Below are 13,772 nucleotides of genomic sequence, written 5' to 3'. Positions count from 1 at the left end.
TGACATTCTTCACAGAAGTGGGAAAACTCATCCTAACATTCATTCATGTGGAACAACAAAAGACCCCAAATAGCCAAAGCAACCATGGGCAAAAAAAAAAAAAAAAAAACCTGGAGGCATAACACTACCTGACTTCATATTATACTATAAAGCTATAGTAACCAAAACAGCATGGTACTCACATAAAAATAGACACTCGGACAATGGAACAGAACAGAGAACCCAGAAATCAACCCACATACTTACAGCCAACTTATCGTTGACAAAAGCAACATGAATATATATTGAGGAAAAGACTGCTTCTTCAACAAACGGTGCTGTGGAAATTGGACTTCCATATGGAAAAGAATGAAACTAGACCTGCACCTCTTACCATATGTCAAAATCAACTCAAAATGGATTAAAGACTTAAGACCTAAAATTGTAATACTACTAAAGGAAAGCATAGGAGAAACACTTCAGGAAGTAGGACAGGGCAATGACTTTGTGAATAAGACACTAAAAGCGCAAACAACAAAAGAAAAGATAAATAAATGGGATTATATCAAGCTAAATAGCTTCTGCACAGCAAAAGAAACAACAGAGTGGAAAAACAGCCTACAAAATAGGAGAAAATATTACTAAAGTATACTCTGACAAAGGATTAATATTAGGAATATACAAGGAACTCAACTATACATAAAAAACAGGCAAACAAACAAATAACCCAATTAAAACATGGGAAAAGGAGTTGAATAGATATTTTTTGAAGGAAGATATACAAGTGGCCAATAGGTACTGGAAAAAATGTTCAACATCACTAATCATCAGAGAAGTGCAAATTAAAACCACATTGAGATATCATCTCAACCCAGTTAGACTGGCTATTATCAAAAAGACAGTATGACAAATGCTGGCAAGGATGCAGGGAAAGGGGAACTCTTCTACACTGTTGGTTGGACTGTAAATTAGTACAACCACTATGGAGAACAGTTCGGACATTTCTCAAACAACTACAGATAGAAACACAGTACAATCCAGCAATCCCACTTCTGGGTATATACCCAAAGGAATGGAAATCATCATGTCAAGGGGATACCTGCACTCCCATGTTCATCACAGCTGTATTTACAATAGCCAAGATGTGGAACCAACCTAAATGTCCATTGACAGATGACTGGATAAGGAAAATGTGGTAATATATACACAACGGAATACTACTCAGCCATAGAAAAGAATGAAATTCTGCCATTTGCAGCAACATGGATGCATTTGATGAAAATTATGTTAAGTGAAATAAGCCAGACACAGAGGGAAAAGTAGTGCATGTCCTCACACATAAGTGGGAGTTAAGAGAGAAAGAAGGAAGGAAACAAAGACCACAGTAGTGCATTGGACTTGCAGAGGGAGAGAACAGAACTAAGGCTGCCATAGATGTGGGGGGAGAAGAGTAGAGAGGCTGCAGAAAAGTTAGGTGGGGGACACAGGGAATAATTGCAATTAGAGGTGACGGGCATGCTGGGAGTATCGATCAGATCATCATATCTTAGGATAGGTACTGATGGTCTTAAGTGTCCCATGAATATGTATAATCAATTAAAAAAATAAGACAGCTGGCCTGGGTTCTCTACCCTTTCTTCATTCCTTCCTCCATTTTTCTGCCTGGAATGAAAAACTAAAGACTGGGACTGTAGCCCTTACCTTGGACCACGAGGTCTAACCCACACTCTGCAGAGGCAGAGCAGTAAGTAAGAAGAAGCCCGTGTCCCCGATCACTAATGAAGCAGCCACACACCCAGGCCTGGACTGCCTGCCTGTGGGTTTTCTGCAAGACGGAATCCAGCTTCCTCATCTGAGCCACTGTTCCTGCATCTGTTCTTGCAGAGGAATCTACTCATGCAGGTTGTGGGGTAGGTGACAGTCTACGAGGGCAACAGTCTACGAGGAAGTGGGAAGCAAGCTGTGGGGTTAAAGGTGTTTGTGAAACAGCTGTGGAGTGTGGCTTTCTGTTGATTGGCAACAGCAGTTTTCCAGCAAAGTCTGATTCTGAAGGAAACTGGCTCTTGTCACACAGAGGACGAGGGTTTAGAGAGAGATGTACTAGTGGCAGCAAGACTAAGGAGGCAGTGTGTGTGAGGGAGGTGAGACCTGGGGCCGAGATGAAATGATACAGATCACATTCATGAGTGACCGCTGAAATAGACTCACAGGGTTTGCCAGGAAAAATGAGGAAGGGCAGTAAAATAGAAAGACAGCGCCCCTTTTGAGGCCTGGACCTCAGCAGAATGCAGGGGAAAGGCAGGGGAGGGCAGGTGTAGGCGCCGGGGCTGCCTCTGATGTTCCTCCTCCAGCTCCTGGTGCCCTTGGGGAAGCTGCTGCCCATCAAAAGCCGTGATTGCCCTTCCTGGGTGCTTGTGCAGCTGCCCTCGCTCTGCTTTCAGGGGCCGAGTCCCATGCTCTAACTGGTGTGGGATTCACTTTGAGAATGCCGGAACCCCAGTGGATGCCACTGGGGGAGGGGATCTGGAACCAGGAGGCAGTGCTAGGCCAGGGGCCACCTGCATGACAGAAGGTGGGGATGGAGCTGGCCGGCTACACAAGGCCTACATGGAGGTGCTCAGAGGGGTGTAACAGTAAGCCCTCCAGGAAGAGCTGGCTCCAGGGTTCTGATCAAATTGTAGTTCAACCCCGGGGCAGGTTGGGAATCTGGGTCTTAGAACCCAGGGGTCCAGATTGTCAAGGGCTGAGCAGGATAATGAGTGGGTGGGCTGCCAGTTAGGGTGGGCTCCCTCACCCCAAGAGGTGTGAAATACTCATCAGGAAACTGTAGCATAAGCTCAGCTGATCAAGTAGGTGAACTGGAAAGTGTCTCTAAGACAAGAATGAAGACACAACACGGAGGCCACATGGGGACCCAATGCTGTCTCCAGAGTCCTGCTGGGTCGCAGGCTCAGAGCACCACAAGGACTTCCAGAGCACACCCCATGTGAGTGGTGAGGCCTCCAGCATCCTGGCAGCCTGGGTCAGGCTGAACCAGGCACTGGTCAGACCTCAGCCTTTGGGTTACTCTTGTAGTTTTGTGAGACTGAGAAAGGTGAGGTCTGATGACTAGTAAGTCATAAGAAAACTTGGTGAGTTAGCGCTATTGGAATATCCAGGGAACAGTTAATAAACATTCCAATACTCAGGGGACAATGTTTAGCAAAAATAAAGCACAATGTATACAATACAACACAAACTTTGAAACAAAGATATGAAACCATATTTTAAGGACTTCAAAATTCTTCTCCAAGTGTACCTTGGGGGTCCGCAAGGAAGTCTCACCTGTGTTTGCAAATAAGTACCTTGCATCAATTATCAGAGGTCTGACGTTTATAAAAGCATTTAAGATCTACTCAAATAAAATAGTTCTTAAAAAATGTATTTGTATTTATTTTTGTGGGGTACCATGTGTCATTTCAATACATGCATACATTGCATGACAATTCACTTAGAATAGCGTAGTTTTGTACCCGTTAGTCCACCCCTTCTCTTCCTCTTACCTCTCTCCCCTTCCAGCCTCTGATAACTAGACTTTTTTTTTTTTTTTTTTTTTTTTTTTTAGTTAGAACATATAACTATGAAAGTGTTGAAAAGGAGGCATTGTTCTAGGAACTGAAAAGCCCACATCAGTGGGGGAGAAAAGTAATAATTTTCTATGTTCTAACCCTCACTTCTTCACTGGTTCCATAAAGTGAGGCTGACTCCTAAACTTTTTTTCATTAATTTTTGATTCATGCTCCATGTATCATTCTTTGTTCCTTTCATGAGTTTATAAGAAGGAGTATAAAACCACAATTCCTTAGGCACAATTTTCTCTAACAAGGAGGTTGGGGACAGTTTTAGTAAAACATTCATTCAGGTCAGTGAGCTGCAAGCGGCCCCTGGAGCAGGACCAGATGGTATAGACCCTAGGTAAGGGCTTCTTACCCGGTGGTGTAATTCTGCAAAAGTATTTAAGACCTATTAGGCTCATATCCAAAATCATGCAGAACAAATAAATACCCATTTTCTTCTGGCCAATATTAGCCAGCAGAGAATAAGCAAGCTACCCCAATACTCAAGAAATTCTTTCTGAAATAACACTGTGATTAAAGCCCAAGCTCCTACCTGGACCACACCTCAGTGTTGGCATCAATTATCTTAACAGCATGTCTTTATATCTAATCCCATTTTCATCTTTTCTTTGCCCCCCCCCCAATTTTTTTTTTATCAGTAAAGATGACATCTCACCAGACTTTAAAATGATAGGGAGCAATTGTCCTAAGCTGCCGATGGCAGTTGTGATTTGTTGAGTTTCTAACACATTTTGGGTACTGCTCAGGGCTCGTCCCATTGATTCTTGTTTTTTCGTATCAGCTCTGCAAAGTAGATACTGTTAGACCCACTTTTCAGAAGAGGAACTGGATGTTGAGAAAGTTACATAACTTGCCAAAGAGACACAGCCAGGGGATGACTGAGCCAGGCTACAAACCACGATTCCTCTACCTTTGTCTTGGGTCCCCACTAAGCAATCCCATTTCCAACCTCTCTGTGCTCTGAATATAAAGGATGAGGTATTGAGGGACAGGAAAAGGTGGGTATTTTATGAAGATATGCTGCACTCTTGTAATTTTTAATTATTTAAAATTAAATATTTTATTGTCTGTGTTGCTCCACTCAATTGATGATTCCATGAAGGTAGTGATTGTGTGTGCCTTTTCTATTATTGTATTCCTAACAGATAGCAGAGGACCAGGGGAATAGCAGCAAAAGATGCTTGCTGATATCCCTTTCAGAAAGATTATCTTTGAGTGGAATCACTGTCATAAAAGACAAGTCTGCTGGCTTTTGTGTCTTCCACTGGCTTGCTCTCACTTCTCACAATCCTCCATGCACTCTGGTTCCACAGAGTCCTGGTTGTGTCTTATCTATCCTAAAGCCTTTCCCTCGCATCTGTGCTTGAATCTTGTTCATCTCATTGTGAGGCATTTCCCTTTTCCCCTGAAGGACCTCCTCCACCTGTGCCCTTTGTCTCACCCGTGTCCCAAACCATTCACATCACTGCTGCTCTTTGGCTGTCTGTTGCATCTAAACTCTCTTTTCCTGGGGGCTAGCCAGGGGCACGTTGTAAGCCAGCTCTCTGAAAAAAAAAAAAAAGAAGAAAGAAAGAAAGAAAGAAAGAAAGAAAGAAAGAAAGAAAGAAAGAAAGAAAGAAAGAAAGAAAGAAAGAAAGAAAGAAAGAAAGAAAGAAAGAAAGAAAGAAAGAAAGAAAGAAAGAAAGAAAGAAAGAAAGAAAGAAAGAAAGAAAGAAAGAAAGAAAGAAAGAAAAGAAAAGAAAAGAAAAGAAAAGAAAAGAAAAGAAAAGAAAAAGAACTGCCTGGACAAAGAGAAAAAGAGAGAGAAAAGAAGGGTGATCTTTAGTGTTTTCCTGTTTCTCTTGTACAATACTCCCGCCGTAGTTAACGTCAATCTACCAGCGTGATGTCACTGACCCTGGCGTTGTAAAGAAAAGTCGGCTCTTCTGTAGCTCTGTGCGGTGCCTCCATCTCACCACTGCATGCTATCCTCAGACCACTGTCTCCCTCATTATGACACCAAAATTTCCTAAATAGCCTCCTTGGAGGAAGGGGCCAGAGATGTGGCCACACCACACTGGGTGTGCAGTCCCATCTCATTGGGGAGGAAGACTTAAATTGCCACAAATGAAGCTAGGAATCAAAGCTCTCTTTGTGGAAGATGACTTTTCCTTTAACCTTTCCAGGGAGACCCTCATCTGTGCTCTGCATCTCCTAACCGTGACACACATCCCTTCCCCTTCAGGGCTCAGGGTCAGTCTCCTCCCAGAGTGGTCTTTTTAAAGCCTTCTCCAAGGAAACTTCCACAGCTTCCAGGATACCGCACCTACCATATGATCCTCTCTCGCTTCCCCTTCACTCAGTCCCACCCCCTGGCCCTCATCAGAGGAATTACCTTGTCTGGGATAACAACCAAGCCACTCTGGCAATTCCAGGATGGCAGACATGAGGTCCTGTTGAGTTCTGCCAGCTCCTATGAGTGTCAGACAGGCCTCCATGTTCTGCCCCTTGCACACAGGGTCAGTGTAGGGTGAGAAACATGTGTTATCTGTGGACAAACTCAGATGCCCAGCAAGAAAGTTAACCACAGTGAGACAGGGTTAGGACTTCTCCTAACCCCAGGTGACAGGGTTAGGACCCATCAGGAGACAGAGCAGAGCATAAATACCCCCTTTTATTCCCCTTCCACTTTCAGATCCTACTCCATAGACTTCCTGGGGAAAAAGCAACACCTGTGTCCTTTGAAAACCATTCTCTTAATCTACCTGTTACAACAGGCAGTGCTGACTTTAGTGTGAAGTTGAGGTTATGTTAATTCAGGATTTACGTTTAAGCTTGCTTACCACAATTTCATTGATTTTTCAGAAAAATTATGTCTCCGTCAATTATCTTTGCCAATGTTGCTTGAAAATATGGAGCTAGTCTAAGGATAAGGAAAGTGGATCATGTGAAAGGTGTTGAAAATTTTCATTTTCTTCCCCCAAACAACCTGCAACAATGACTCAATTGCTAATAGTGGACTTCTTTGCCCGAGGGTTTCTGTAATGTGTAAGATAATATTATATCCATTTAAAATGGTTATTCTGCAGAAGACTAGACTCTCAGTAGTCAGGACTATTTTGGAGATTGGTTATGCAGTTACACTGTAGGAAGTCTAAATGACTAAACTACATAATTAGAACAATTTCAAATGATAACATTTCACTCTGTTTTTAGAGCAAAATAATTCATTTGTTTCATTTTACATTTTTTCTTTAAATATGTTATTAGGCAATTAAATTTGTTCTTTGAAAAGTGGATCTCAAAATTCCTCACCTTCTAAAATGTATCCCTATTCAAGGGCTTATTTATCTTTTTTGGCTTCTTTAGGTTACAGGTGTTAGTAATTACTGTCATTTAATTTTTAAATTACATATCCTTTTTCCTAAGTGCTATGTGGTTTACTCTCTTTGAGCAGCCAGGTTAATGAAGTACTTTGCCTTTTGAGATTACTGTTATCGTAAAGAACAATTCTCTCACCTTGGTAGAGATTATCTCAGTCAGCTTTCATATTTTGATAGGAAATGGAGTGCTCTTGGTGGGAGGTTAGGTTTATACAAGGCAGTGAATCAATGTGTGGGGGGCTGTCTTAGTGTTTTTTCTGGAAGCTTGTCTGTGCCTTGTACTCTGATTAAGCATCCCTCTGCTGAACTTGATAATTTGGAGAAAGGTCTTAGAGTCAGGGACAAGGAAACATTGTGAATTAGGCTTAGTGTTGGTAATAATCATGCTTTCACCTCTGATTTTTGCAGCTGTCCCTGAGGTTCCAGACGACTGACTCCGTCACTAAAAGTGGCATCTTATTCCTTAGGCAGCATTGAGCCAAGAAGGCTTAAAACAGATGAAACCATGCCAGGAAATGGGCTTGTTGACTAACATGTTGTCCCTTCCCACTGTATAAATTCCTGGCCTGTAGGTTGTGATAAATTCTGGGATTTCAGGCCAGGTGATAGTTTTGGGGTGGGGGGAAGAAAGGGTTTCTATAGAAAAAATTAGCAACCTCAACAGTGGCTGTGAACACTATTCTGCAAACGCAACTCAGTTCTGTAAATGAGGCTCATTTGCTCTTATTCTCGCATTCATTTTTGGCATCTCTCTCTCTCCTTTCCCCATTACCCCCCATCCTCATTCCCAACCTAACGCATACTTAATCAGCCACTGGGTCCTATGAGGAAAAATTAAATAACAAAACCCTGGTTCAGCCCGCTCAGCTGTGGGAACAGTGAGCTCCAGGGCACAGAAGCTGGAAGCAGCACCAGCCCGAAAACAGGCTCCACTGGCCCGGTCCTTCCCTCTCAGCCGCAATCCCAGTTCCACTCCCTACCTCTCCCTGGTTTCCTTCTTTCCTTCCCTGTTTTTCTCAGTTGTGTTCAAAAGATTTCCCCTCTTTAAAAGGTTTCCCCTCGTTGGAGCTGCTTGGACAAGAAACTGTTGTTTTCCTGCTTAGTGGGAGGGGAAAGAAACCTCAGTTCCACTTTTATGTATTTGCAAAATCTGACTTTTGGCATCTTGCAGAGGCTTGGGCCTCCCTCGCCTCAGAGTGCGTGTCTTCTACTTTGGGGACGTTGTTTTAAATGTTCCTCTTATTATACATCCCTGTGGCTGTGGCATCTTGGCCAAGAAATAATTCCATCTTAGCACAGGCCTTGAGATGTTTCCTACATGCCAGCTTGGATGGTAGTATGAGGGTACTTCAAAAGTTTATGGAAAAATTAACATTATCTTTTAACTCTGTCACTTCACAAACTTTTTGAAGTAGCCTCGTATTTACTGATAGGTTTTGAACGTAACCAGCGCCATTTTAGGCAAGGCCAAGCACAGAATGGCCACCAACCCTTCCCCCCTTCGCTTTACGAGAAGCCTTGTGACTTCTGCGAAATAGAAACCCTCATGCTTTTGCAGGGGTGCAACGGCCCCTCCGTCGCAACGCCCGTCCTTGACGGCTTCAGCCAGCCCTTGGTGCCCTACAGCCCATATAAGCTCCCCCACCCCAATGACAGTCGCTGCTCTCCATTTTGAGTGCAGCCCGGCAGATGGTTTTCCTTTAATAAAGCTTCATCCGTACCCGGCATTTTGGCTCGCTTTCTCTCATTTACCAACTGTTTAATTAACAGTGAAGGAAGAAGCCTCTAATACAGATTATGTTGGTGGTTTACTTAAAATTTTGAATGAAATATCTGTATTTTAGCAGATTTTTTAGAAAATGATCAATGTTTCAATGTAATTCCCCTATCTTCTCCCAATTAAAAATAAAGCAGAAAATCGTATCTCCAGAAGAAACTTTGTTCTTTCTTGAAGATTGCAAACCATGCAAAGTCATCTAAAAATGTCTCCTTTCTAATAAAGGAGTTAACCTTGGCTTCAGCAATGAGCCTTTTCGTTGTTCTGTATTAATTTTCTGTTGTTACATAACAAATTAAGATAAATTTAGCAGCTTAAAATAACACCCGTTTGTTAGCTCACGGTTCTCTAGATGAGCAACGCAGCACGGAGGATAATGAAAGAAATACTGGAAATCATATTTAAGAAACTGTAATGTCCCATTACAAGTTGCTGCTAAACTTCATACGTTTTAGGTAACATAAGAGTCACTGGTGTCGAGACATCCTCATTGTGGTGATATTTGTTGTTTTGTTTATTTTTTAATACCAAGCTAGATTCATCCCCTGGGCCTCTGAATCACATACTTATCAAACAAATGAGACTAATACCGATGACCTCAATTATCTGAGACTTCAGTGAGGTAGATAAAATTCTACTTGAAATATGTCAAATACAAACATTCTTCGTACCAGCCAGGGACTCCTTGGTGCACTCTGCTTTCAACGTGGTGCACATTTCTGTACTGTGGCTCTTTCAGGTTCTAGCCTGGCGCTCTGTTTGGAAGCTTCCTTTCTGCCTCTTAAAAAAAAGAAACAGTGGTAATTAAGGCATGGTCCTGGGCCACTCGACCTACCTGAGAACTTGTTAGAAATGCAAATTTTCCAGCCTCTCCTCCCCCTGCTGATTCAGGAATCCAGGTCAGGCACTAACAATCTGTGGTTTGGTCAGCCCTCCAGGTGATTCTGGTGCACACTCGAGTTTCAGAACACCTGGTCTAGAACCACAGGCCACTGTGTGCAGGGACTCTGCTCCTTTTTTGAGAACAAACATCTTGAACAAAGTTAGCCTTATTTGATATGTGTAAGGTTAACCCTGCTCATGCATATTAAGTGTGACACCTCCTGAAAGTCAGCTGGCAGGACACGCACGCACTGCACGTAGTGTTCGTGTATGCAGATGTTCACCAGTGGCTGAACTGATGCTGACAACCACGACTACGCGCCCGAAGTTTGGTGGCAACAGGTTACTCTCTCTAGAGTTTTGTTTTTTATGGTGTGTGTACTGCTTTTCTGAGATTTAAAGCTGTTAACTAAAACCGCTTCTCCTTGTCCTGTAGAAAAGAAACGTCAACTTAGGAATCAAAAGATGGTTTTAAAGCAGCCACCTTCCAGCCCTGTGAGATTTCCGCCCTCTCAGCTCAGACATCCATCAGCTGAACTTTCACTTGGCTTTAATTAGGCTGTTATCTACACTGTTGGCCCAGGCCATTCTGTTGGCTGTCTAGGTTGGGGAAGAGGCATAAAAAGTCAAAAGTTAACGATTGTTAAGTGTTCCCTGTGATTTATGCACACAGTTTGTTTTGTAGGACTCTATGCCAGGAAGGAAATCTTGTTGCCAAACTGCAATGAACCGGTTTCAACCTGCTGAGGGGACTTCAGCGTAACCTTTAGCTGGACTCTGCTCACTATAGAGCTGCTAATATTCATACGTTTGTTGGATAAATGGGACTTCCCTGCCATTTTTGAGGAGGCACTGTTTAGGGAGTTATCCCCAGTGCTCTCCTTTCTTGTTGCAAGTAATAAAGTTTTCCTTTCTCCACTCTGATCCCTGTAGAGATTATATGAAATACACTGTCCAGAGGTGGGTCCCTGTTGGTTTAAACTGTCAAAGGAATCCCTTTAGTGGCAGAGTTTGAAAAACCCATCCTCTCCTTTTCCATGGGGCTCAGGGTAGACCGAAGATATTCAGATCTGCTTCTTCTGCAATACCTGTCAGGAGGTTACCTCATTCAGTTACTTCAGGATTACTAGTCACTCAAGCCTAACCTGGTTTCTAACTTTATCGCAGAGGTGCAGAAACTTGAACAGAAAAGAATACAGTAATTTTAAAACTACATAACCTGTATACAATTGAATGGATCTCATTTATTTCATCTTCAGAGAAGAATCACCTGGGAAACATGTTAAAGAGGGAAAGGGCAAATGTACAAAAGTCTGACTTAAGTTCACATCACTATCCACTGTACACGAGAAAGACTGAACTGTCATAATTATTTACTTTAATGCATGCAATTGCATTTCATAATTTTATTAAATATTATATTGATGCTTTTTGGAAGGTCTAGCATAAAGTGGTAACAAAATCCCTGAAAAAAAATGACTCCTTATAAATAATTAAAAACAAATAGAAAGAAAGAAAGAAAGCTGAATAGATGAAACATCTTTGCCAGTATGGTCCTAGATAAAGACATTTTGCTGAGCTTCAAGCTAAAAGATCTCTATAATCACCGGAGGTAGTACTGATGGGAGACTTTGATTTAGTTATTTCCTCCCTGTGTTTGTAGGTATTTATGGCTGTAAGAACTCCCTCAGATAATCTTAAATGAATGAGTGTGGGAGTTAGAGAGGGTGGTGGTTATACTTATCCTAAGAAATCATGGGCAGTCAAGGAATCTTGAACACATAGTTTGGATTCATGGAAACCAGGACACAGTCACATAAGCAGCCTTTCTCAAACTTAAGGACAGTCATAGAGCCAGGACTTGTTACAAGGGGGTTTCAAAATTCAGGCTCCACCTGCCCTTTCTTAAATTTACTAAAGAATCTCAATTCCACTTAGAATAAAGTCCAATTCCTCACCATGGGCCACAAGGCCCTACATAATTGTCCACCTCTGGCCAACCTCAATTTCTCAGTCCCCAAAGCATTCCATTGCCCCTTTTCTTCTTCAGCCCAGACACATGACATTTCTCGCTGTTAATCAACTACATTTACTATAGCATCTGCATGGAACATACTTCTTCCAGATCATCCCTGTCTGACCTCATATTCAGGTGCAATTTATAGATCCCCTTTCCTTTCAGGAAAGAAAGTACTTTCCTGACTTCCCCAGCCAATGTTGCCCTGCCCCATGGTCATTCACTATCCCTTTACCTACCAAGTGTAAGGTCCTGGGGAGAAAGTACCTTGGCAGCTCTGTTCACTGCTGTCTCCAGTGCCTGGTACATAGTAGGTGTTCTAATGCTTTCTAAGTGAATGGCCTGGAAAGTCAGTGGGGTCCAATGTAGCACCAGAGATGGAAATTCTTTTTGCATTGGGATTAGGTTATTCAATATATCCTAATTCTTGTCTGCTTCATGTCATCAACAAAGCTCATTAGTAGGCCTCATATATCTTCATTCAAATCACTGGTGAATTTATCCTCATCAGAATTGGGTGGAGGGCACATCTCTGCAGAATTTTCTGGAATGTCCTTGGAGACTCCGTTCTGGGATAAAAGCGCTGCATGATGCAATACCTTATTTGGGGGAATATAATCAAATACTAGTTTTTTTATTGTTTAGCTCAAATTTTTCAAGCTTTAGCCTTTGGGAGTTCTTTCAATTGGCTCCTGTGTTTCTTTGACATACCTTTCATATTGGGGGTGGGTATTTATTTATTTATTTATTTATTTATTTTTGAGCACTTTCTTACTTTCTAGTCCTATAAGATGCTCCAGGTTCATCTTACATATTTATTGCTCCAATTCTAGAATCTTCTATGTCTGCAAGGAGTTCTTATTCCTTTTACTGGAAAATACTGTGAGAAATAAAGTCTTTGGACTTCTAGGTGTGCTAACTGCTACTGGAATGATATTGCTTCTAGGCCATGTAAAGTGGTGCAGCAAAGAAATATAGGTGTGTATACTAACCTGTTACTATACGTATATGAATAAAAGTGTGTGTGGGTATACATGTATCTAAATTAAACTATATATGTGTGCATATTGGTGGCTCTTACTCTAATCCTTAACATGTAAACTCTTCTACCCTTCTCTCTTTTTATTTGTAATCTCCCACTCCCAACCAGGACACTTCCAGCTCTCACTATTCACCATCTATTTACTTATTTAATTCAAATATACATGAACAGTGTCTACAAAAGTGTTAACTCTTAGGAAAAAGTACTTTATCAGCTACAGTGCAGTGCTTAGTTCCTTTTGTTTAGTTCCTTTTGCCTTTAGTCTTACAGACCTTACTCATTTGCAAAATTACCAAGGTCAGCACCCTTTCTCAAAACCTAATCACCAAACCTGCAGACATACAGATTTTCTTGTTTTCTCCTAGAGATTTTGTAGTTTTATATTTTATGTTTAGGTCTATGATCCATTCTCAGCTAATTTTGTGAAAGAAGTAACATTTGAGTTTAGTTTTGGTTTTTGGTTTGTCTGTTTGTTTGCAGGTGGGCATCTGAATGTCCTAGCACCATTTGTTAAAGACTGTTCTATTTTCACCAATGGTCCTTTCCCTCTTTGTCAAGATCAGTTGACTATATTTATGTTGATCTAGTTCTGAGATCACTACTCCGGCCCATTGATGTATCTATTATTTCACTGAAGACACGCTGGCTTTATTATAAGCCTTGAACTCTGGTATTATCAGTCTTCCAACTTCTCTTTCAATGTTGTGTTGGCTATTCTAGGTCTTTGTTTTTCTATATAAACTTTAGAATCAGTTTGTTGATATTGACAGGATAGACTGCTGGAGTTGCATTGGATCTATAGAACAAGTTGGAAAAAATTGACATCTTAGCAATGAGTGCTCTAATCCATGAACAGGGACACTCTCTCAATTTATTTAGATCTTTCATTTCTTTCTTGAATGTTTTGTAGTTTTTCTGTACAGATTTTGTACATATTTTCTTATATGGTTACCTAAGTATTTCATGTTTTCATACTATTTTTAATAATTGTTTTAGTTTCAAATTTCAATTATTCATTACTAGTATTTAGAAATGCAATTGACTTTTTTACATTAACATTTTATTCTGCTATCTTGATATACTTCCTTATTAGTTC

Source organism: Cynocephalus volans, chromosome 2 (assembly GCF_027409185.1).
Source record: "Cynocephalus volans isolate mCynVol1 chromosome 2, mCynVol1.pri, whole genome shotgun sequence".
NCBI lineage: Eukaryota > Metazoa > Chordata > Mammalia > Dermoptera > Cynocephalidae > Cynocephalus > Cynocephalus volans.
This window is presented reverse-complemented; position numbering follows the sequence as displayed.